Here is a 26,401-nt window from a genome sequence, read left to right as displayed (position 1 = left end):
GGAAATCAGTGACAAAATGAAAAGACAGCCTACTGAATGGGAGAAAATACTTGAAAATGATAAGACAGATAAGGGATTAATATTCAAAATATATAAACAGCTCATACAACTTAATATATTTTTTAAACATCTTTATTGGAGTATAATTGCTTTACAATGTTGTGTTAGTTTCTGCTTTATAACAAAGTGAATCAGCTATACATATACATATATCCCAATAACTCCTCCCTCTTGCATCTCCCTCCCACCCTCCCTATCTCACCCCTCTAGGCGATCACAAAGCACCGAGCTGATCTCCCTGTGCTATGCAGCTGCTTCCCACAAGCTACCTATTTTACATTTGTCAGTATTTATAAGTCCATGCCACTCTCTCACTTCGTCCCAGCTTACCATTCCCACTTCCCATATCCTCAAGTCCATTCTCTACATTTGCGTCTTTATTCCTGTCCTGCCCCTAGGTTCTTCAGAAACATTTTCTTTTTTTAGATTCCATAAATATGTGTTAGCATATGGTATTTGTTTTTCTCTTTCTGACTTACTTCACTCTGTATGACAGACTCTAACTCCATCCACCTCACTACAAATAACTCAATTTCGTTTCTTTTTATGGCTGAGTAATATTCCATTGTATATAGGTGCCACATCTTCTTTATCTACTCATCTGTCAGTGGACGTTTAGGTTGCTTCCATGTCCTGCCTATTGTAAATAGAGCTTCAGTTAACATTGTGGTACATGACTCTTTTTGAATTATGGTTTTCTCAGAGTATATGCTCAGTAGTGGGATTGCTGGGTCATATGGTAGTTCTATTTTTGGTTATTTAAGGAACCTCCATACTGTTCTCCATAGTGGCTGTATCAGTTTACATTCTCATCAACAGTGCAAGAAGGTTCCCTTTTCTCCACACCCTCTCCAGCATTTATTGTTTGTAGATTTTTTGATGATGGCCATTCTGACTGGTGTGAGGTGATACCTCATTGTAGTTTTGATTTTCATTTCTCTAATTATTAGTGATGTTGAGCATTCTTTCATGTGTTTGTTGGCAATCTGTATATCTTCTTTGGAGAAATATCTCTTTAGGTCTTCTGCCCATTTTTGGATTGGTTTGTTTGTTTTATTTTTTTGATATTGAGCTCCATGAGCTGCTTGTAAATTTTGGAGATTAATCCTTTGTCAGTTGCTTCATTTGCAAATATTTTCTCCCATTCTGAGGGTTGTCTTTTTGCCTTGTTTATGGTTTCCTTTGCTGTGCAAAAGCTTTGAAGTTTCATTAGGTCCCATTTGTTTATTTTTGTTTTTATTTCCATTTCTCTAGGAGCTGGGTCAAAAAAGGGTCTTGCTCTGATTTATGTCATAGAGTGTTCTGCCTATGTTTTCCTCTAAGAGTTTTGTAGTGTCTGGCCTTACATTTAGGTGTTTAATCCACTTTGAGTTTGTTTTTGTGTATGGTGTTAGGGAGTGTTCTAATTTCATTCTTTTACATGTAGCTGTCCAGTTTTCCCAGCATCACATATTGAATAGACTGTCTTTTTTCCATTGCATATTCTTGCCTCCTTTATCAAAAATAAGGTGATAATATGTATGTGGTTTTATCTCTGGGGTTTGTATCCTGATCCATTGATCTATATTTCTGTTTTTGTGCCAGTACCATACTGTCTTGATTACTGTAGCTTTGTAGTATAGTCTGAAGTCATAGAGCCTGATTCCTCAGCTCCATTTTTCTATCTCAAGATTGCTTTGGCTATTCGGGGTCTTTTGTGCTTCCAAACAATTTTTTATATTTTTTGTTCTAGCTCTGTGAAAAATGCCATTGGTAGTTTGATAGGGATTGCATTGAATCTGTAGATTGCTTTGGGTAGTATAGTCATTTTCACAATGTTGATTCTTCCAATCCAAGAACATGGTATATCTCTCCATCTGTTTGTGTCTTCTTTAATTTCTTTCATCAGTGTCTTATAGTTTTCTGCATGCAGGTCTTTTGTCTCCTTAGGTAGGTTTATTCCTAGGTATATTTTTCTTTTTGTTGCAGTGGTACATAGGAGTGTTTCTTTAATTTCTATTTCAGATTTTTCATCATTAGTGTATAGGAATGCAAGAGATTTCTGTGCATTAATTGTGTGTCCTGCTACTTTACCAAATTTGTTGATTAGCTCTGGTAGTTTTCTAGTAGCATCTTTAGGCTTCTCTATGTATAGTATGGTGTCAACTGCAAACAGTAACAGCTTTACTTTGTCTTTTCAGATTTGGATTCCTTTTATTTCTTTTCCTTTTCTGATTGTTATGGCTAAAACTTCCAAAACTATGTTGAATAATAGTGGTGAGAGTAGACAACCTGGTCTTGTTCCTGATGTTAGTGGAAATGATTTCAGTTTTTCATCATTGAGAACAATGTTGGCTATAGGTTTGTCACATATGGCCTTTATTATGTTGAGGTAAGTTCCCTATACGTCTACTTTCAGGTCGATTTTTATCATAAATGGGTGTTGAATTTTGTCAAAAGCTTTTCCTGCATCTATTGAAAAGATCATATGGTTTTTCTCCTTCAATTTGTTACTATGGTGTATCACGTTGATTGGTTTGAGTATATTAAAGAGTCCTTGCATTCCTGAGATAAACCCCACTTGATCATGGTGTATGATCCTTTTAATGTGCTGTTAGACTCTGTTTGCTAGTATTTTGTTGAGGATTTTTGCATCTATGTTCATCAGTGATATTGGTCTGTAGTTTTTTTTCTTTGTGAAATCTTTGTCTGGTTTTGGTATCAGGGTGATGGTGGCCTTGTAGAATGAGTTTGGGAGTGTTCCTCCCTTTGCTATATTTTGGAAGAGTTTGAGAGGATAGCTGTTAGCTCTTCTTTAAATGTTTGATAGAATTCGTCTGTGAAGCCATTGGGTCCTGCGTTTTGTTTGTCGGAAGATTTTTAATCAGAGTCTCAATTTCAGTGCTTGTGATTTGTCTGTTTATATTTTCTATTTCTTCCTGGTTCAGTCTTGGAAGGTTGTGCTTTTCTAAGAATTTGTGCATTTATTCCAGGTTGTCTATTTTATTGGCATATAGTTGCTTGTAGTATTCTCTCATGATCCTTTGTATTTCTGCAGTGTCAGTTGTTACTTCTCCTGTTTCATTTCTAGTTCTATTGATTTGAGTCTTCTCCCTTTTTTTCTTGATGAGTCTGGCTAATGGTTTATCAATTTTATCTTCTCGAAGAACCAGCTTTTACTTTTATTGATCTTTGCTATTGTTACCTTCACTTCTTTTTCATTTGTTTCTGATCTGATCTGTATGATTTCTTTCCCTCTGCTAACTTTGGGTTTTTTTTTTTCGTTGTTGTTCTTCTTTCTCTGCTTCCTTTAGGTGTAAGTTTAGGTTGTTTATTTGAGATGTTTCTTGTGGTAGGATTGTATTGCTATAAACTTCCTTTTTAGAGCTGCTTTTGCTGCATCCCATAGGTTTTGGGTCGTCGTGTTTTCATTGTCATTTGTTTCTAGGTATTTTTTCATTTCTTCAGTGATCTCTTCTTATTAAGTAGTGTATTTTTTAGCCTCCATGTGCTTGTATTTTTTCCAGAGGTTTTCCTGTAATTGATATCTAGTCTCACAGTGTTGTGGTCAGAAAACATACTTGATACTATTTCAATTTTCTTAAATTTACCAAGGCTTAATTTGTGACCCAAGATATGATCTATCATGGAGAATCTTCTATGAGCACTTGAAAAGAAAGTGTATTCTGACTTTTTTTTGGATGGAATGTCCTATAAATATCAATTAAATCCCTCTTGTTTAATATATCATTTAAAGTTTGTGTTTCCTTATTTATATTCATTTTGGATGATCTGTCCATTGGTGAAAATGTGCCATTAAAGTCCCCTACTATGATTGTGTTACTGTCGATTTCCCATTTTATGGCTGTTAACATTTGCCTTATACATTGAGTTGCTCCTATGTTGGGTGCATAAATATTTACAGTTGTTATATCTTCTTCTTGGATTGATCCCTTGATCACTATGTAGTGTCCTTCTTTGTCTCTTGCAATAGTCTTTATTTTAAAGTCTATTTTGCCTGATATGAGAATTGCTATTCTAGCTTTCTTTTGATTCCTATTTTAATGGAATATCTTTTTCCATCCCCTCACTTTCAGTCTGTATGTGTTCCTAGGTCTGAAGTGGGTCTCTTGTAGACTGCATATATATGGGTTTTGTTTTTTTATCCATTCAGCCAGTCTATGTCTTTTGGTTGGAGCATTTAATCCATTTACATTTAAGGAGTTATCCATATGTATGTTCCTGTTACCATTTTCTTAATTGTTTTGTGTTTGTTTTTGTAGGTCTTTTCCTTCTCTTGTGTTTCCTGCCTAGAGAAGTTCCTTTAGCATTTGTTGTAAACCTGGTTTGGTGGTGTTGAATTCTCTTAGCTTTTGCTTGTCTGTAAAGGTTTTAATTTCTCTGGCAAATCTGAATGAGATCCTTGCAGGGTAGAGTAATCTTGGTTGTAGGTTTTTCCCTTTCATCACTTTAAATATGTCCTGCCACTCCCTTGTGGCTTGCAGAGTTTCTGCTGAAAGATCAGCTGGTAACCTTATGGGGATTCCCTTGTATGTTATTTGTTGTTTTTCCCTTTCTGCTTTTAATACTTATTCTCTGTATTTAATTTTTGATAGTTTGATTAATATATGTCTTGGCGTGTTTCTCCTTGGATTTATCCTGTATGGGACTCTCTACACTTCCTGGACTTGATTGACTGTTTCCTTTCCCATATTAGGGAAGTTTTCAACTATAAAGTCTTCAAATATTTTCTCAGTCCCTTTCTTTTTCTCTTTTTTTTCTGGGACCTCTATAATTTGAATGTTGGTGCATTTAATATTGTCCCAGAGGTCTCTAGGACTTTCCTCACTTCTTTTTTTGTTTGTTAGCTTTGTATTTTGTTTTGTTTTGTTTTGATTTTGCTATACAGCAGGTTCTTATTAGTTATCTATTTTGTACATATTAGTGTATATATGTCAATCTCAATCTCCCAATTCATCCCACCCTCACCACCACCCTCAGCTTTCCCCCCTTGGTGTCCTTACGTTTGTTCTGTATATCTATGTCTCTATTTCTGCCTTGCAGACCAGTTCATCTGTACCATTTTCCTAGATTCCAAATACACGCATTAATATACTATATCTGTTTTTCTCTTTCTGACTTACTTCACTCTGTATGTGAGTCTCTAGTCCATCCACGTCTCTACAAATGACCCAATTTTGTTCCTTTTTATGGCTGAGTAATAGTCCATTGTATATATGTACCACATCTTCTTTATCCATTCATCTGTCGATGGACATTTAGGTTGCTGCCATGACCTAGCTATTGTAAATAGTGCTGAAATGAACATTGGGATGCATGTGTCTTTTTAAATTATGGTTTTCTCTGGGTATATGACCAGTAGTGGGATTGCTGGGTCAGATGGTAATTCTGTTTTTAGTTTTTTAAGGAACCTCCATAGTGGCGATATCTATTTACATTTCCACCAACAGGGCAAGAGGGTTCCCTTTTCTCCACACCCTCTCCAGCAGCTATTGTCTGTAGATTTTCTGATGATGCCCAGTCTAACTGTGTGAGGTGATACCTCATTGTAATTTTGATTTTCATTTCTCTAATATTAGTGATGCTGAGCAGTTTTTCATATGCCTCTTGGCCATCTGTATGTCTTCTTTGGAGAAATGTTTATTTAGGTCTTCTGCCCATTTTTTGATTGGGTTGTTTGTTTTTTTATATTGAGCTGCATGAGCTGTTTAGGTAATTTGGAGATTAGTCATTTGTCCATTGATTTGTTTGTAAATACTTTCTCCCATTCTGAGGGTTGTTTTTCTGTCTTGTTTATAGTTTCCTGTGCTATGCAAAAGCTTTTAAGTTTCATTAGGTCCCATTTGTTTATTTTTGTTTTTATTTCCATTATGCTAGGTGATGGGTCAAATAAGATCTTACTGTGATTTATGTCAAAGAGTGTTCTTCCTATGTTTTCCTCTAACAGTTTTATAGTGTCCAGTCTTACATTTAGGTCTTTAATCTACTTTGAGTTTATTTTTGTGTATGGTGTTAGGAAGTGTTCTAATACCATTCTTTTACATGTAGCTGTCCAGTTTTCCCAGCTCCACTTACTGGAGAAAACTGTCTTTTCTCCACTGTATATCCTTGCCTCCTTTGTCATAGATTAGTTGACCATAGATGCAGGGGTTTATCTCTGTGCTTTCTATCCTGTTTCATTGATCTATATTTCTGTTTTTGTGCCAGTACCATATTGTCTTGATTACTGTGGCTTTGTAGTGTAGTTTGAAGTCAGGGAGCCTGATTCCTACAGCTCTGTTTTTGTTTTTGTTTTTTTTTTTCCTCAAGATTGCTTTGGCTATTCACAGTCTTTTTGTCTCTATACAAGTTTTAAGATTTTTTTGTTCTAGTTCTGTAAAAAATGCCATTGGTAATTTGATAGGAATTGCATTGAATCTTTAGATTGCTTTGGGTAGTATAGTCATTTTCACAATATTGATTCTTCCAATCCAAGAACATGGTATATCTCTCCATCTGTCTGTGCCATCTTTGAATTCCTTCATCAGTGTCTTACAGTTTTCTGAGTACAGGTCTTTTACCTCCTTAGGTAGTTTTATTCCTAGGTATTTTATTCCTTTTGTTGCCATGGTGAATGGGATTGTTTCCTTAATTTCTCTTTCTGGGCTTTTGTTCTTAGTGTATAGGAATGCAAAAGATTTCTGTGCATTAGTTTTATGTCCTGGAAATTTACCAAATTCATTGATTAGCACTACTAGTTTTTTGGTGGCATCTTTAGGATTTTCTGTGCTTCCTGGACTTTACTATTTCCTTTCCCATATTAGGGGTGTTTTCATCTATAATCTCTTCAAATATTTTCTCAGTCCCTTTCTTTTTCTCTTCTTCTTCTGGGACTCCTATAATTTGAATGTTGGTGCATTAATTTTGTCCCAGAAGTCTCTAAGACTGTCCTCAATTCTTTTCATTCTGCTCTGCAGTAATTATTTCCACTATTTCATTTTCCAGGTCACTTATCTGTTCTTCTGTCTCAGTTGTTCTGCTATTCATTCCTTCTAGAGAATTTTTAATTTCATTTATTGTGTTGTTCATCACTGTTTGTTTACTCTTTAGTTCTTCTAGGCCCTTGTTACATGTTTCTGGTATTTTCTCCATTCTATTTCCAAGATTTTGGATCATCTTTACTATCATTACTCTGAACTCTTTTTCAGGTAGACTGCCTTTTCCTCTCCATTTGTTTGGTCTGGTGGGTTTTTACCTTGCTCTATCATCTGCTATGTGTTTCTCTGTCTTCTCATTTTCCTTAACTTACTGTTTTGGGGGTCTCCTTTTTGCAAGCTGCAGGTTCGTAGTTCCCATTGCTTTTGATGTCTACTCCCAGTGGCTAAGGTTGGTTCAGTGGGCTGTGTAGGCTTCCTGGTGGACTGGTGCCTGTGTTCTGGTGGATGAGGCTGGATCTTGTCTTTCTGGTGGGCAGGAGAGCATCTTGTGCTGCGTTTTGTGGTGTCTGTGACCTTATTATGATTGTAGGCAGCCTCTCTCCTAATGGGTGGGGTTGTGTTCCTGTCTTGCTAGTTGTCTGGCATAGGATGTCCAGCACTGTAGCTTGCTGGTCGTTGAGTGGAGCTGGGTCTTAGTGTTGAGATGGAGATCTCTGGGAGAGCTTTTGCTGTTTGATATTATGTGGAGCTGTGAGGTTTTTGGTGGACCAATGTCCTGAACTCAGGTCTCCCACCTCAGAGGCACAGGCCTGACACCCAGCCAGAACATCAAGACCCTGTCAGCCACATGGCTCAGAAGAAAAGAAGAAAAGGGAGAAAAAAAAAAGAAAGAAAGAATAAAATAAAATAAAGTTAATAAATTTAAAAAAATTATTAAAAATTCAAAATAATAAAAAAAGGAAAAAGAAAGAAAGAAAGAAGAGAGCAACTAAACCATAAAAAAATACACCAGTGATAACAAGCACTAAAAACTATACTAAAAAAAAAAAAGCATACAGAGAGAACCCTAGGACAAATGGTAAAAAGAAAGCTATACAGACAAAATCACACAAAGAAGCATACCCATACACATTCATAAAAGAGAAAAAGGAGAAAAAATATATCTATATATATAATAAAAGGGAAGAAGACCAACCAAATCAATAAACAAATCTACCAATTATAATAAACTCTAAATACTAAATTAAGATAAACATAACGCCAGGAGAAAAGATGTTCAACATTTCTAATCATCAGAGAAATGCAAATGAAAACCAGAATGAGATATCACCTCACACCTATCAGAAAGGCTAACATGAAAAATCTACAAATAATAAATGTTGACGAGGATGTGGAGAAAAAGGAGCCCTCCTGTACCATTGGTGGGAATGTAAATTGGTGCAGCCACAGTGGAAAACAGTATGGATGTTCCTCAAAGAACTAAAAATAGAACTACCATATGATCTAGCAATTTCACTCCTGAGTATATACCTGAAGAAAACAAAAACTTCTCTTTTTTTGTCTTTTGGGATTCTCTTAGCGGCCCTGTGTGTTTTCTGGTGCAGAAGCAGAAACAATTTCCTTTAAACATGAGGTGTTGTGGATTCTCTTCTGCCCAAGATCACTGTGTGACATTATAGAAGTCACACCTTACAGTTTTGAGCCCTCTGATGCTAAATACAGATGATAAAGCCTATCTTTCTGGAGTGGTTTTTTATGAGCACAAATGAAGATGAATGTTGAAAACATGATGGAAAACTAAGCCATGAAAGAAAGCTATCTGCATAACTCAGCAGAAGGAGAGCAATTTCCAGACATGATCTGATTCCTAGTCATTGTTGGGGTCACAGTGCCTCACACCGTGCCAACACAGTAGAGTAAAGAAAAAGGAAAACTCATGCAAATGTGTAATTTACCATCCCCAGCTGCCTCTCCAGCAAGGTGAATTGTGTCATGGAGGACCTTTTCCTGAGTAAGTGATAGTTAATGGAGACACAGGAATGGAGAGGCTGCAATAGAGCTGGATTGCTGTATAGAAGAAAGAGAAATAAATTAAAAATAAGGTAGTAGAGAACACAGGAATGGGGGTGGGGCCAGGGGAAATTTAGTGGCTGGAAGGTTGATAGCATGAAGGGAGAAATGATGGAGGCTACAATGTCTACAGGGTGGGTTATGATGTTGTCTGATATGTGGTAAGTGATGTAGACCCTCTTCTGGGTCTCTTTGTGAAACTTTCAGTAACATATGACTTGCTACTGTTTTATGAAGGGGGCTTCATTTGGGAGCTTCAAAGTTGGCCTGAATTTGGATCTAAGCTTGCCTGTGGGAGACCTGTCACATCCAGGCTGCATTGCATGAGAACACTCCTTTCTTTGCATGGCTGGTCTGGGATTTTACATGCCCTGACTCAAGTCCATAGTCTGACACTGCCAGGTATGAAGCTGTACTCTACAATTGATCCAAATCTCCTTTACATTATTTACTCTAATTTCCTTCTAATTGTATCAACATATTATACACTGGAAGAAGATGGGGCAGAGTAGAGGGGAGGCTGGAGAGAAGACAGAAAATCTATATCAGGTTTTCCTTTTAACCAAAACCTATTAGGTATTCGGCAGAAATTTTGAGTCTAGTGTTTGGCATAGTTTAGTAGTGTACATTAATGACTATAATTTCCCCATATAGTCAAAATACTAAGAAAATGAAGAGTATTTCATCTACCTCACACAAAATAGTAACCAGGGCAGACTTGCAAATAATGGTGAAGAATGAAGGGCCAACTGTTTGTTGTTAACTCCAGATACAGGCATATAGCACTCCACAGTTTAAAAAGTTTTTCTAATATATGTTATGTCTTTTAATCTTCACAATATCACTGTGTGGTTGATAATGTTGTTCTCACAACATTAGTGTGTGTGGACATTCAGTGTGTGGACACTGAAACTGAAGCCAGAGAGGTTAGGAAATGGTTCATGTCCAAGGATAAAATTCAGATTTTTAAAGTTCATTTAAAAAAAAAGTAATATTTGAGGTTAGGTGAAATGGAATGGAGGACAGGAGGGCAGTCAGTTAGCCCAACAGATTCACAAGACCCTCTCATTTCCCTTTCCTATTCATTTTCATTTCAGGGGACATTTCTAGATGGTTCTTGCCCATCTCTCTCTAAGTCTTCCTATGGAGGGGTGGGGAAATTGCTGGCTGTCCACCAAAGTTCTAGCTTTCCCTTTCATTTCATAGAGTTGTTTCTGGGAAGTGACTGCACAGAGAGTGGCCATATTTCCAAGTCTCCCTTATACCTAGGTTAAGTCATATGGTAAGATCTCACCAATGGAATGGAAGAAGAAATAATGAATATCATGGACAGCAACAGGTATACAAGAAGTGTGTGTGTCTGCTCCATGTTTTCTCTTTCCTTCCCTCTGAGGGGATGGTGAGGATTCTGAGACTCTTGAGGATATTAGACTGTTAGGTGGATGAGACATAAAGTTCTAATTTCATTAAGTCCCAGGAGGTAGGGATTTATTTGTGAAAGCAGCAAGTGCTACCCTAAATAAATAGGTGGTCTCACACCTTGCTATGGAATATAGGAATAATTGGTACCTATTGTTTTGGGGTTCCCACCAAAACTGAAACAGAATGAATACCATTTTGAAAAACAAACCCCAATTTCTGACATAACAGAAGGCTCTAGAGGAAGTGGGAACTCTCTTTTGGGGAGATAAAGGAAAAATCTCATTCCAAAATCAGCAGGTACAGAAATTTGAAAAAGAACAGACCAAAATAAAAATACTATTTGCCTGAAGAAATGTCTGATGAATGGCTAAGCAAGTTGTCCTTCCTAACACACATTTAGAAAAGGAGTTTATATAAAGATATTGAGTTACCTGCTTATAAGTGACAGCCAGCCCCTCTGTGTAGAGTCCTCTTTGCCCTCTTTTGTGGGCCTGTAGGTTGAGCTTAGTACAGCCTGTAGGCCTGTCCACTCCCATCCCTCCAGGTAAATCCTACCAGTGGACAAACACTACCCATCTACCCAGAGCTCACAATCAGCCTTGTTCAGGAGAAAGGTCAGAAATCATACAGAAAACCCATAGTTTTCTATTTATAAATAGTTTTACACAATTAAGAATCACCAGCTACTCATGGGCAAACAGCAGCACAGAAGAGAGACCAAGATGTACAGAGGTTCCAGCTCACACTTACTGAGCACTTTGTGTCAGGCATTTTTCTAAAATGTAACTCTCACATCCACTCTTTGAGGAGACTTGCCTCAGGTCAAAAAACTAGTAAATATATGATACATACCCAGATTCTTAACCACTGAAGTTCCTGTCTCTCATAATCAACTAAACGTGTGGCCCTTGAGGGAACAGAGCACATTCAGGGGAAGGAGAATTAGGCCTTAAGTGTTCTCAAAACACCAAAAACAAAACGAACAAAAAAAGAAACATGCAAGGTGATGGATGTATAAGTTAACTTGGTTTTGGTAATGATTTCACAATATATACAAATATCAAACCATCACATTGTACATCTTAAATACACACAGTTTTTATTTGTCAACTGTGCCTCAATAAAGGTGAAAAAATAAAAAGACTTTAAATAATATCCTTAGAGAAATTCAACATGTCACATCTATTAAAAAAAAAAAAGAACAAGTTGCTGTATAAAAGAAATAAAAACAAGAATTGGGAACTAAAAATATGATAGCAAAAATAAGTATGTAATTAAAAGTCTAAAAAGCCAACAAATATCCCAAAATATAGAGCAAAAAGTGAAAAGGAAAAGAAAGTTTAAGAAGCCTAGAGAATCAATCCATCTATAGGATAACATCCATCTAATAAATGTTCTAGAAAGAGAGAATTGTTGAGTGGTAAGAGAAAATATAAAAGAAAAAGGAGAAAACTGTTTCCTAGAACTGAAGGATATCTGGAGTTTTCAGATTTAAAGTGTCCACTGACTTCTTGGTAACATAAATACAAAATGCTTTACGTATAAATTTATCCTCATGAAATTTCAAAACTCCTTCAAGAAAAGTTTATCAAAACTGCCAGAAATGAACCAAGAACTTCAGATTGGCACAAATGTTTCATTGGAACTACTAGGCAGAAAAGAAGGCAGAGGCATAATGCCTGGTGCCCCTCAGAGGCCAACATTATGAGTTACCTTGCTTCTGGCTTTTTAGTTGTGTTTTAAATCTGAGAGGTACCAGCAGGAGATTGAAGAGGAAAAGGAGACTGAATTCAAGATATTTAGCCCTTAGTGTGTTCCCTGCCACATAACTGTGCATTGGCTGTGTCTCCTCTTGAGACCACAGCTCCTTCAAGAAGCCTTCTCCTTTCAGTTATTCTCTCTTTGGGCCTGGAGTGGAAATAGCTTCCTGCTCTTGTTGACCCTCAAGTACTCCACTATCCCGTTGGTTTTCCTAAATATTGCCCACATCTTGTAATGATCTCTTTACTCAGGTTTCCTCAGTTACATGGTTTGGGTAGACCACCTGTTTTTTAACAAAATAGATAAACACTGGTAGAGAGTATAGAATTTCAAACATAGAAGTTAATACTCTTACAGAAGATGGCGGAGTAGGAGGACATGAGCTCACCCCCCTCTTACAAACACACCAAAATTACAACTAACTGCTGAACAACAACCAACAAAAAAATGCTGGAACCTACCAAAAAAGATACTGTACATCCAAAGACAAAGAAGAAGTCACAATGAGACAGTAGGAGGGACGCAACTGCAATAAAATCAAATCCCATACCCACCGGGTGGGCGATACATAAACTGGAAAACAATTATACCAGAGAAGTTACCCCACAGGAGTAAAAGTTCTGAGCCTCACATTAAGCTTCCCAGCCTGCGAGTCCATCGATGGGAGGAGGAGTCCCCAAAGAATCTGGCTTTGAAGGCCAACAGGGTTTGATCACAGGACTGCCACAGGACTGAGGAAAACAGAAACTCCACTCATGGAGGGCTCACACAAAGTCTTTTGCACACAAGGACCCAGGGGAGAAAAGCAGTGACCCCATAAGAAACTGGGCCAGAAAGACATGCTAGTATTGGAGGGTCTCCTGCAGAGGCATGGGGTGGCTGTGACTCACTGCAGGGACAAAGACACTGGCAGCAGCAGTTCTGAGAAGTACCCATTGGTGTGAGCCATCCTGGAGTCCTCCATTAGCCCCAGCAAACAGCCTGTAGGCTCCTGTGCTGGGTGGCCTCAGGCCAAACAACTAACAGGGTGGGAACACAGCCCCACCCATCAGCAGACAAGTGGCTTAAACTCCCCCTGAGCACATCCCTGCCTACCAGAGGGACAAGACCCAGCTCCACCCACCACTGAGCAGGAACCAGCCCCTCCCATCAGGAAGCCTGCACAAGCCTCTTAGACCAGCCTCATCCAGCAGTGGGCAGAGAGCAGAAGCAAGAACTACAATCCTGCAGCCTGCAAATGGAAATCACAATCACAGACAGTTAATCAAAATGACATGGAAGAGGAATTTGGCACAGATGAAGGAACAAAATGAAACCCCAGAAGAACAACTAAGTGAAGTGGAGATAGCCAACTTACCAGAAAAAAAAGAGTTCAGAATAATGATAGTGGAGTTCATCCAAGATCTCAGAAAAAGAATGGAGGCAAGGATTGAGAAGATGCAAGAAATATGTTTAACAAACACTTAGAAGAGCTAAAGAACAAACAGACAGAGAGGAACAATACAATAACTGAAATGAAAAAATACACTAGAAGGAATCAATAGCAGAATAACTGAGACAGAACAGATAAGTGACCTGGAAGACAGAATGGTGGAATTCACTGCTGCAGAACAGAATAAAGAAAAAAGAATGAAAATAAATGAAATCAGTCTAAGAGACCTCTGGGACAACATTAAATGCACCAACGTTTGCATCATAGGTGTCCTAAAAGGAAAAGAGAGAGAAAGGACCTGAGAAAATATTTGAAGAGATAATAGCTGAAAACTCCCTTAACATGGGAAAGGAAACAGTCACCCAAGTCCAGGAAGTGCAGAGTCCCAGGCTGGATAAACACAAGGAGGAACATGCCGAGACACAGAGTAATCAAACTGACAAAAATTAAAGACAAAGATAAATTATAAAAAGCAACAAGGGAAAAATGACAAATAATATACAAGGGAACTCCCATAAGGTTATCAGCTGATTTATCAGCAGAAACTCTGCAGGCCAGAAGGGAGTGGCACAATATATTTAAAGTGATGAACGGGAAGAAACTACAATCAAGAATACTCTACCCAGCAAGGCTCTCATTCAGATTTGATGGAGAAATTAAACTTTAACAGACAAGCAAAAGTTAAGAGAATTCAGCACCACCAGACCAGCTTTGCAACAAATGCTAAAGGAGCTTCTCTAGGCAGGAAAGAGACCGGCAACTTAAAACAACTTTGTACATATATATATACTGTTATATCAAAACCTCATGGGAACAGAAAAACCCCAAACTATAATAGATACACACACACAAAAAGAAAAAGCAACCCAAACACAACACTAAAGATGATCATCAAACCACAAGAGAAGAGAACAAAAGAGGAAGGGAAGAAAAAAGACCTACAAAAACAAACCCAAAACAATTAAGAAAATGGCAATAGAAACATATATATCAATAATTACCTTAAATGTAAATGGATTAAATGTTCCAAACAAAAGACATAGACTAGCTGAATGGATACAAAAACAGGATCCATATATATGCTGTCTACAAGAGACGACTTCAGACCTAGGGACACATACAGCCTGAATGTGAGGGGATGGAAAAAGGTATTCCACACAAACGGAAAGCAAAAGAAAGTTGGAGTAGCAATACTCATATCAGAAAAAATATACTTTAAAAGCTGTTATAAGAGACAACGAAGGACACTACCTAATGATCAAGGGATCAATCCAAGGAGAAGATATAACAATTGTAAATATATATGCACCCAACATAGGAGCACCTCAATATATAAGGCAAATACTAACAGCTATAAAGGGAGAAATCAACAGTAACACAATAATAGTGGGGGATTTTAACACCCCACTTTCATCAATGGACAAATCATCCAGACAGAAAATCAGTAAGGAAACACAGGACTTAAATGACACATTAGACCAGATGGACAATTGATATTTATAGATCATTCCATACAAAAGCAGCAGAATACAAATTCTTCTCATGTGCACATGCAACATTCTCCAGGATTCACCACATACTGGGCCACAGAGCCTTGGTAAATTGAAGAAATTTGAAATCATATTAAACATCTTTTCTGACCACAATGCTATGAGATTAGAAATAAACTACAAGAAAAAAAACTGTAAAATAAAACACAAACACATGGAGGCTAAATAATATGCTACTAAACAACCAATGGATCACTGAAGAAATCAAAGAGGAAATAAAAAGATACCTAGAGACAAATGAAAATGAAAGCAAAATGATCCAAAACCTATGGAATGCAGCAAAAGCAGTTTTAAGAGGGAAGTTTATAGCAATAAAATCTTACCTCAGGAAATAAGAAAAGTCTCAAATAAACAACCTAACCTTACACCTAAAGCAACTAGAGAAGGAAGAACAAACAAAACCTAAAGTTTGTAGAAGGAAAGAAATCATAAAGATCAGAGTGGAAGTAAATGAAATAGAGGCAAAGATTAATGAAACTAAAAGCTGGTTCTTTGAGAAGATAAACAAAATTGATAAACCTTTAGCCAGACTCATCAAGAAAAAAAGGGAGAGGACTCAAATCAATAAAATTAGAAATGAAAAAGGAGAAATTACAACTGACATCACAGAAGTACAAAGGATCATAAGAGACTACTACAAGCAAATATATGCCAATAAAATGGACAACCTGGAAGAAATGGACAAATTCTTAGAAAGGTACAACCTTCCAAGACTGAACCAAGAAGAAATAGAAAATATGAACAGACCAATCACAAGTACTAAAATTGAAAGTGTGATTTAAAAACTCCCAACAAACAAAGTTCAGGAACAGATGGCTTCACAGGTGAATTCTATCAAACATTAAGAGAAGCATTAACACCTATCCTTCTGAAACTGTTCCCAAAAATTTCAGAGGAAGGAAAACTCCCAAGCTCAGTCTATGAGGCCACCATCACCCTGATATTAAAACCAGACAAAAATATCAAAAAAAAAAAAATTACAGGCCAGTATCACTGGTGAACATAGATGCAAAAACCCTCAACTAAATACTAGCAATCAAGTCCTACAATACACTAAAAGGATCATATACCATGATCAAGTGGGATTTATCCCAGGAATGCAAAGATTTTTCAATATCTGCAAATCAATCAGTGTGATACACCACATCAAAAAATTGAAGAATAAAAACCATATGATCATCTCAATAGATGCAGAAAAATCTTTTGACAAAATTCAACACTAATTTATGATAAAAACTCTCCAGAGTGTAGGCATAGAGGGAACATACCTCAACATAATAAAGGCCATATATGACAAACCTACAGCTAACATAATACTCAATGGTGAAAAGCTGAAAACATTTCCTCTAAGATCAGAAACAAGGATATTCACTCTCACCACTTTTATTCAACATAGTTTTGGAAGGCCTAGCTATGGCAATCAGAGAAGAAAAAGAAATAAAAGGAATCCAAATTGGAAAAGAAAAAGTTAAAATGTCACTGTTTGCAGATGACATGATACTATACGTAGAAAATCCTAAAGACAATACCAGAAAACTACTAGAGCTCATCAGTGAATTTGGTAAAGTTGTAGGTTACAAAATTAATACACAACAATCTGTTACATTTCTATACACTAACAACTAAAGATCAGAAAAAGACAAATTCAAGAAACAGTCCCATTTACCATTGCATCAAAAAGAATAAAATATCTAGGAATAAACATACCTACGGAGATAAAAGACCTGTACTCCGAAAACTATACGATGCTGATGAAAGAAACCAAAGAGGATACACACAGATGGAAAGATATACCATGTTCTTGGACTGGAAGAATCAATATTGTCAAAATGACTATACTACCCAAGGTAATCTACAGATTCAATGCAATCTCTATCAAATTACAAATGGCATTTTTCACAGAACTAGAACAAAAAATCTTAAAATTTGTATGGAGACACAAAAGACCCTGAATAGCCAAAGCAATCTTGAGAAAGAAAAAATAGAGCTGGAAAAATCATACTCCCTAACTTCAGACTATACTACAAAGCTAGAGTTATCAAAACAGTATGGTACTGGAACAAAAATAGAAAAATAAATCAGTGGAACAGGACAGTAAACCCAGAAATAAACCCACACACCTTTAGTCAATTAATCTACAACACAGGAGGCAAGACTATACAATGGAGAAAAGACAGTCTCTTCAATAAATGGTGCTGGGAAAACTGGACAGCTACATGTAAAAAAATGAAATTAGAACAATCTTTAACTCCATGCACAAAAATAAACTCAAAATGGATTAGACCTAAATGTAAGACCAGACACTATAAAACTCTTAGAGGGAAACACAGGCAAACAGTCTCTGACATAAATTGCAGCGATATCTTTTTCAGTTTGTGTCCCAGAGTAACAGAAATAAAAACAAAAATAAACAAATGGCACCTAATTAAACTCAAAAGCTTGTGCACAGCAAAGGAAACCATAAACAAAACTAAAAGACAACTCACAGAATGGGAGAATATATTTGCAAACAGTGTGACTGGCAAGAAATTAGTCTCCAAAATTTACAACCAGCTCATGTGGCTTAATATCATAAAAACAAAAAACCCAATCAAGAACTGGGCAGAGGACTTAAAAAGGCATTTCTCCAAAGAAGACACACAGATGGCCAGGAGGCACAGGAAAAGATGCTCAACATCACTAACTATTAGAGAAATGCAAATCAAAACTACAATGAGATAATCATCTCATGCCAGTCATAATGGCTGTCGTCAAAAAATCCACAAACGATAAATGCTGGAGAGGATATGGAGAAAAGGGAACCCTCCTACACTGTTGATGGGAATGTAAATTTGTAGAGCCACTGTGGAGCACAGTATGGGAAGTTCCTTAAAAAACTAAAAAGAGAGCTACCATGTGATCCTGCAATACCACTCTCGGGCATATACCTGGAGAAAAACATGGTCTGAAAGGACACATGCACCACAATATTCATTGCAGCACTGTTTACAATAGCCAAGACATGGAAGCAACCTCAATGTCCATTGACAGAGGAATGGATAAAGATGATGTGGTACATATAGACAGTGGAATATTACTCAGCCATTAAAAAGAATGAAATAATGCATTTGCAGCAACATGGGTGGACCTAGAGATTGTCATACTGTGTGAAGTAACTCAGACAGAGAAAGACAAATATCGTATATTGCTTATATGTGGAATCTAAAAAAAATTATACAAATGAACTTATTTACAAAATAGAAAGAGACTCACAGACTTAGAGAATGAACATATGGTTACCAAAGGAATGGGAGGGAGGGACTGTTAGGGAGTTTGGGGTTGACATGTACACACTGCTATATTTAAAATGGATAACCAACAAGGACCTACAGGGAACTCTGCTCAATATTATGTAACAACCTAAATGGGAAAATAATTTGAAAAAGAATAGATACATGTATATGTATAACTGAATCACTTTGCTGTACACTTGAAACTAACACAACGTTGTTAATCAGCTCTACTTCAATATAAAATAAAAAGTTAAAAAAATACTCTTCCAAGCTATCAAGAAGACAAGAAAATATTGAGTCATTATGTTGTACACTTGAAATAAATATGTTATATGTCAATTATACTCAATTTAAATAAAAGAAGATAAGAAATAGAGGTGTATGTATATTATGTACAGTTATAAGAGAAAGTAAAAGGATAATTAAATTATCATTTGTAAGAAAACACAATGCTATAATAGTGCAGTGAGATAAGTTGCCTTCCATATTAAAGAGAAGGAATATAAAAATTTCTAAAATGTACACTCAGAGTAAATGACAAACTGTGACAAACTAAAAATTTATACAATAGCCCTAAAGAGTTCCTTTTTACAAAATTGTGGTTGTGAGTTGGTAATGGATTCTTAACCACCAGAAATGACATATAAACTCAACCTTCATCTTTTAGATATTTGGCTATTACACTCCTCCTATAAGCTTTCTTCTCCCTAGATTAGTTATCCCAAGTGGTTGGATTATCCTCTCAGGATATGTAATTATGTTAATAGGCATTACTAAAAATTGGTAAAAATGTTAACTTTTGAGGCTACTGCCTGAAGCATGACTGTGAGAGCTGATCAAATGATTCTATGGGCAGGTAATGTTTTAGTTTCATAAAATGAACTGAAATCCAGAAAGTTCTTATACCTTAACTCATTCCAGGGAACCCCTGCTGAGTATCATGTAGAGGATCTCAAAAGATAACAGCCAGCACAACATCCTAGTATCCTCCTGACCCATCACCTATAGACACCATTCAAAGAACCTTTCCTCCAACTTGCAGACTTCCTTTGTTCCAGTGATGTCACAACTGGGCAATTCTGTATCAATTAAACATACACTGAAGTATTAATAGCTCCAGACTTTGGATGGCATCTTTGAACATATCTGATTTATTTTTACTTCTTTGGATAATCAACCTAATTATAGTAAAGACTCAAATTTATTGTAATATGTCTTATCGCCATAAAAAATTTAAAAGAATCCTATCACAAAATCAAAACTTCAGAAATGTACCCAACAATTAATGAAATTTAGTATACAATAAAAGCAACAACTCAAATTAGTGGGGAAAGATGAAATTAGTAAAAAGTAGTATTGGGAAAACAATATATCATATGGAAAAAGACAAAATTCGTGGTCCTGCCTAGTCTACTATTTGGACTAAGAAGGAAGAGAAAACTGGTTTAAATAACTGGTTTCAAGAGAGAATACAAAGGAAGAGGCAGGCATGAACAGTTGCAGTTCTCTTTTAAATATAAGAAAATTACACTATATATTATTTCCCATTTTTTGAAGTAAATGGTAGCATACTACCCTCATTACTCTCTGTTGTTTTAGTCTCTTAAGAATATCCTGGAGATTACTCCAAGAAGTTTGTAAATATATCTCTAATTTTTTCTTTCTCTATATGCATGGTTTTTCAGTGTAACCAGAGTTGATAAGAGAAAATTTCTCTTTATAGACACATTCCAGCTAACAAATAAATGATGGATTAGAATATCTCCTTTTGTAGCCTCCTATGAAGTAAGAGATCTTGGCATGATCATCAATGGCTATTAACATCACACAAAGGGAAACAAGAAGATATTATAGGCCTCCTGACAAGACCATCTCTGAAGCAGTCTTGCCAAACATCAAACCTGAACCTGACCAAACATCTAGATTTAATTATCAATATATAGAAAATGCAGGGACAAATTAGCATGTTAAAATGATACCCTGGGGGTATAATCACAAAATCCAGATTTTTGGACACTCTGCAAGGACAAAAGAGCCAGTTTCTTCAACAAAAGCAGTATCAGTAACAAAATAAAACAAAACAAAACAAAATGTAAGAAAGAAAACACAGAGAGAAGGAGAAAGTAAATTGAAAGAAATATAAAAAATACACCAGTCAGTCACAATGTCTGGATCAGGTTTGGATCCATATTCAAACTGTTTAAAAATTTATAAAACATTATATCACAGTTGAGGAAATGTAAACACTGACTAATTTTATGTTATTAAAGAATCATTGTTAATATCAATATTTTTAGGTGTAAAAGTTGTATTATAGTTATAATGATCAAAACAAGTCTTTTGGAAAGCTATAGATATAGACTGAAAAATTCATAGATGAAGTGACAGAAATCTAGAGTTGCTTCAAAATGATCTGGGGCTTTGTATCAGAAGTAGGTTGGAATAGAGGTGAAATAAGGTTGGCCATTCATCAGTAATTGTTGAAGCTAACTGATTGATACATGAAAGGCTCATTATATCTCTCATGTAATTTGGGGAGACTGTACACAGATGAAAATGACATGGTACACTTCCTTCCCTACAGGACAAGGACACATTTGTGAGTCTTTTCACCCTCATCTCCTTGGAGATGTTATTAGGCACAGAATCCTCAGTAGGCAAGAAATTCTTTCCCAAAAACAGAGGGGGATACATTATGCCCCATTTATTGTTTACCCTAACAGTTAATGTAGAAGAAGATGTGATTCACAAAGACTCTGTAAAGATAGTATATCTCTGTATAGTCCTAATATCTTCTTACCTTTTCAAAATTTTCAAATATGACCAGAGATTTAGGACATTCTCCTGAGGTTTGTTGTAAAGGGATTTTTCCTAAATAAAGAGTGCAAACAGCAAGGAACTGCCCACTTAACTGCAGAGAAAAAGAAGGGTATTGATCTTTCCTAGCATTTAAAAAACAAAACTGAACAAAACAAACCACCACTCTGCACACCCATGGGAATCATACAAGGGAATATACACAGCTTCCAACTTTCTTGAGTTCAAGTGAAAGTCAGGGTTTGGAGAGAGGAATGGGGAGAATAGATCTTACTGGATCTTCTGATGCTCATAGCAAAGTGATCAAGGCATCTGAGTCAACTATTGAGGCTTCTTTGAACAGAAGGACAAAGTGAGAATATGGCAAGCTTGCCCTAAAGTCCCAGAAGTTTTGAGAGAAAGAGCAGAGTGCTCCTTACAAAACAGACTGAGCTGGGTACATGGATCCCAATGGGTAAGGAACAGAGAAAATACCACCAGTCTAAAATTTTAGACAGTTGCACTGCCCTTCGTGGGTACAGATTTGATGCTTCCCATGAACCTCTGAACCCAGAGTCAACTGACTGGGGCAATTGATTCACCAAAAGGCTTATCTAATTTCCTTCTCCAGGCACGAATTACAATCCTATGCAGTAGGGACTCTCATTGCCATCTAACAGCCCAGGAGATGATACTGTTTCCATACTTGGTTTTGTCCCCTGTGTCACTCTAGGACCATCATGACCATTTCTCCATTTTCTCCTATGCAGACCACACTTATATCCTCAGAGGAGAACTTTGACAACTACTTCCTTGACCTCTGGCCCTGGAATCAGGGATACTCAAGCAACTCCTGTACTCCAGAATCCAGAGCAGTGTAGATTTTGCCATTGATGGAGGACTAAGAGCTCTCATTGACACAATCTCTGGGTCCCAGAATTCCCACTATAATCCCTCAGCTCTGAGTCTATTCCTACCACCCCTTTCAGGGAAGATAAATAGGCATGAATAGTGGACAGACCAGCTTCCCAAAAGCTCAGATAAGGCACGGGGCAGATATGATGAGCAGACAGTACGGTTCATGCTGAGGAGCCCTGGATAAACTAGACCTAATTCTCAGTCACTTTCTTTACTGATAATTGGACCCAACAGGGCCATTCCAATTCATTTCTCTCTCTTCATTTATCCTTCAGTTCCATCCAAAGGGTCAGTTTAGGGTATAATTAAGTCAATTACTTTCTGAAAGGCCATCATGGCAGCCATTACAGAAAATGATAGTAGGCCCCATTCATGCTGTGGGAATTATTAGCTTGTCAGCCTCAAGGCTCATGGAGACAAAGGGGCAAAAAATCAAGGGATTCGGTTGTTCACCAATTCATTCATCTATTCTTTCATTTGTGTTTGTGTGTAAAACCTATTATGACGCAGAACAATCCTATTCCTTGCCTTAATGGGGCTTACAGCTTAGTGGAAAGCATAGTAGTGAATTCAATAATAACCTTAATCAATATACTGCTACAGATGCAGGAAGGTTATGAGAATGTGATGTACAACAGAAACCTATTTTCTATTGTGGGGCCCAGGAAGTTCTTTTTGAAGCTCATTCTACAGGATGAGCAGGAGTTAGCCAGGCAAAGAGGCATAGATATGTCTTTCCAGCAGGCCTTTACACAAACTGCTCTTTGCTGGGAGATGAGAAAAGGACAGTGTGGCCAAAGACCATTAGGTGATAAGGAGATGGACATGAGATAAGACCTAAAAAATGGGCAGGCCGGAGCAGGTAGAACCTTGTTGACAAGAGCATAGTGATAGAATAAGAGATGAATGTGGTGTAGCAGAGAGAGCACGGAAGTTGACATCAGGGTATCTAAATTCTGGAACCACTGGCCACGCTGTGTTTCTTCATGTGGACCCACCATGGCTTTGCAAGGCCTGGGATGAGGACTTAGAGTGCACTGTGTACTCTGGGCAGTTGTGGTCCCTGCACTGCAACAAAAGTTATGGAACTAAGGAAGGGAGATGAAAATGAGAAAGAAATGGGACAGACTTTAAGACCAAATCCCCTGGATTGTTTCTCAAACCAAACTCTGGATGCCCAAATAGGTTTTTATACCACTTGCCAACTGCACTGGAGACAGTCTGTGAGTCACCCAGATCCTCTCAACAATTTCAGCTTCCTGAGCTCTGGCCACTTGCCAGGGCCCCATACCCATAGATGTAAAGCTCTAGTTACCACTGCCTGTCATCTCATCCCCTCACACATCAGTGGGCTCAGCCTTCCCTGGGGAGTGTACCAAGCTATGCATGGCCCCCATTGCACTTGCCATGGCAGGAGCTAGAGAAATTTGAGCACCTTAGTTCAGCTCCACTGGATTCATGGAGGCTTTGGTTTCTTCAGTGGCTGCCCAGATACAAGGGGGTCAGTTATCCATTTATCTGGATATGTGGAGGCATTGAAAGTCTGTAAGGTGGACTTTGAGCAATGAGAGATGGGAAATAGAAAGAAGACAGAAGATAAATTGCTTGACTTTCCTCCCCTAAGATGGGCTGTTCTGACAGGGTTTTCACATGTCCTCCCAGAGAGATCTCATGTGACTGAGCAACGGGCTGGAGTTCTTGAGAAACTGTGGCCAGCTTGGTAACATATCACCTTTTATTTGCATTCTCTCCTTGCTGCTTTACTTCCCTTTATCCCTCACTTTGCTTGCTGGGATGCATCTCCCAAGAAAGTATTAACATGTCAACTTTGCTTGGTGCTCTGTTTCTTGGGTTAAGACACTGGCTCTGGCTGCCTAGGAAGTGTGTTGAGAAGGTATCTGAGTTGAGCTCAGACCTGGTGAACAAGAACCATGTGATCAGTGAGTGAGATCTACCACAAGAGTGAGAAAATGTGCCCAGTATCTGTCACCTCTGAACTAGAGCCTTCTATGGTTAATGTCTGCCCAGCATAAGCAGTCCCAGAATATACTTAGGAGCACAGATAAGGTGAAATCAAACTTGCCTCCAAACTAAGAAAAACACACTAAAGAAGAAATATTTGGTGCTCGGAAGATCATAGCTAAGAGCAAATTAGGCAATCCCTCTATGGGATTCAGCATGCACTGAAGGAGAGGCTGAAATAAAACTATGGATAAAATGGCTTCATGGATAATCATAGTAATACTCAGTTACTGCACACCAGACACTGCAGTAAGATTTTCACATGTTCCATCTCATTTAGTCATCATAACAGTACTATAAGTCATATACTCTTACAAAACCTCATTTTACAGATGAGGAAACAGACCCAGAGAGGCTGAGTAACTAGCCTAATATCACACAGCTAAGAAGAAGGAGAGGAGCCCAGGTAGTCTGGCTCCAGGGTCCATGCCCTAACTGGAGCACTGTGCTGCTTAGTTGAGCCCTCTGGTAGCAGATCAGGTCTGACTTCCAGGCAGAGATGAACATATATCTATTCCTAGAGGCTCATACCAAGGAGGAGACTAGACCATCCTGTAGCTTGTCCCTTCCATGACTTTTTGAGTCAGAACCTTGGGTCAGAGAGAGGCAGAGGCTGACCAAGGTAGCGAAACAAGCTGTAGGAGTACTTGAGGGCTGTTCTTATTTTAGAAATTAAAAAAAAAACAATTACCTCTAATATCCATTAGAAATGCTCCATACTTCACATCACATATTGGGAGATACTCTGAGACATCTTTCAACACTTTATTGCTCATTTCCAAAGTTCAGTAGACGTGATTCCCACAGACCTTTTATGAATTGTGGCTCCAGTAGGAGAGGAAAAGTCTAGTGTGTTATAAAGGCTGGACTTAGGCGTCTCTAAGGAATAAACACTTCACAAAAATAGTCTCTACAAATATAGGGTCAGAATTAGTTTCTTAACATTAATTAAGGTAGAGGAAGGGTTACTATCTTAATACATGGGTGTCAGCGGGTCCACAAGCACCAACAAATTGCAGAGACCAATGTGGGGCTCTCCACAGCATGGTTAGAACTTGCCAGGTTGAAGACAGACAACCTCCACATCGGAAGGGCCTTTAAATGGTTAATTTCGCCCCTTCACTGTTGCTTATTAACATGGGAGTCTGATTAGAAATTAGATTCTCTGTGAGAGCTTCAACTTATAATTTAAGGACTTTTGCTGTACAACCATTACAAAACAATTACATAAAGATTAATTAGCAAATTCCCAAAACAGTAGTAAACAGCAAAGTAGTTTAATTAAAACCATTACCTCCAAAATCTGAACGTTAATAACAGTTGTAGCCCAGGGAGGAATGAGAAGAAAGCCAACAGAGAGTAGGGAAAAGAGTATAGTAATGTCCTTTGGCGCTGACACTCAGCCTGTCTGTACTTCCACATCTGCTCTCCTGGCTAATTACTCTTGGGACTCTCTGGCCTTTGAGTCTCGCAAGGTCCCAGGTTCTTCCTAAAGTCCTCTATGGCTGTGGCTTTGAGATCCACTGCAGACAAATCTGTTACAATCAGCCTTCCTCCAACAAGAGGCCTTTAATCTTCAAAAGAGAGAGAGGCCGTAGGTCGGGCAAACAATAAAACTTTCTAGTGGGGAATTCATAACATTTGGAATTGTCAGAAACATCTGTTAACAGTGACTCTTGCCTTTCAGAAGAAACTGATAAGTTTTACTCCAACCTAGACTGCTTATCACAGATTCTGAATGAAGTGTTTGGCAAAGGAACCCAACTAAAATGAAATTTAACCATAACACTACTTAGTAAGCACACATACTAGGCTCGGTTCATTTCCTTTATGATCTTATGTTATCACAGGAACCTCACAAAGCCACATTGCCTCTGTTCCCAAGCAGAGTAACTCACTTAGCCTAGGACATGGGGAACCTGATTGTTGAGCTTCACCCCACAGGCCTACAAGGCCTGTGCTTGCCCAGCCTCAAGACCAAAGAAAGAGCCCAGAGTCAGCGACAGAGACATCAGTGGTTTAATGGATGGGGGGGCTTACACATCTGAAGTAAGGTCTTGGAGAGACACCTTGCTGTGTGCAGCAGATGGGAATGGTGGGCAAGACATGGTGGCAGTTTTCGTTCCCGGGTGGGGGCAGAGAGGAGATTGCCAGTTACACGGGAATCACGTCAGTTTGGGT

Source organism: Balaenoptera musculus, chromosome 19, assembly GCF_009873245.2.
Source record: "Balaenoptera musculus isolate JJ_BM4_2016_0621 chromosome 19, mBalMus1.pri.v3, whole genome shotgun sequence".
In the NCBI taxonomy this organism is placed as follows: Eukaryota; Metazoa; Chordata; class Mammalia; order Artiodactyla; family Balaenopteridae; genus Balaenoptera; species Balaenoptera musculus.
The sequence above is the reverse complement of the archived record's forward strand: the minus strand, read 5'-3'. Positions refer to the sequence as shown.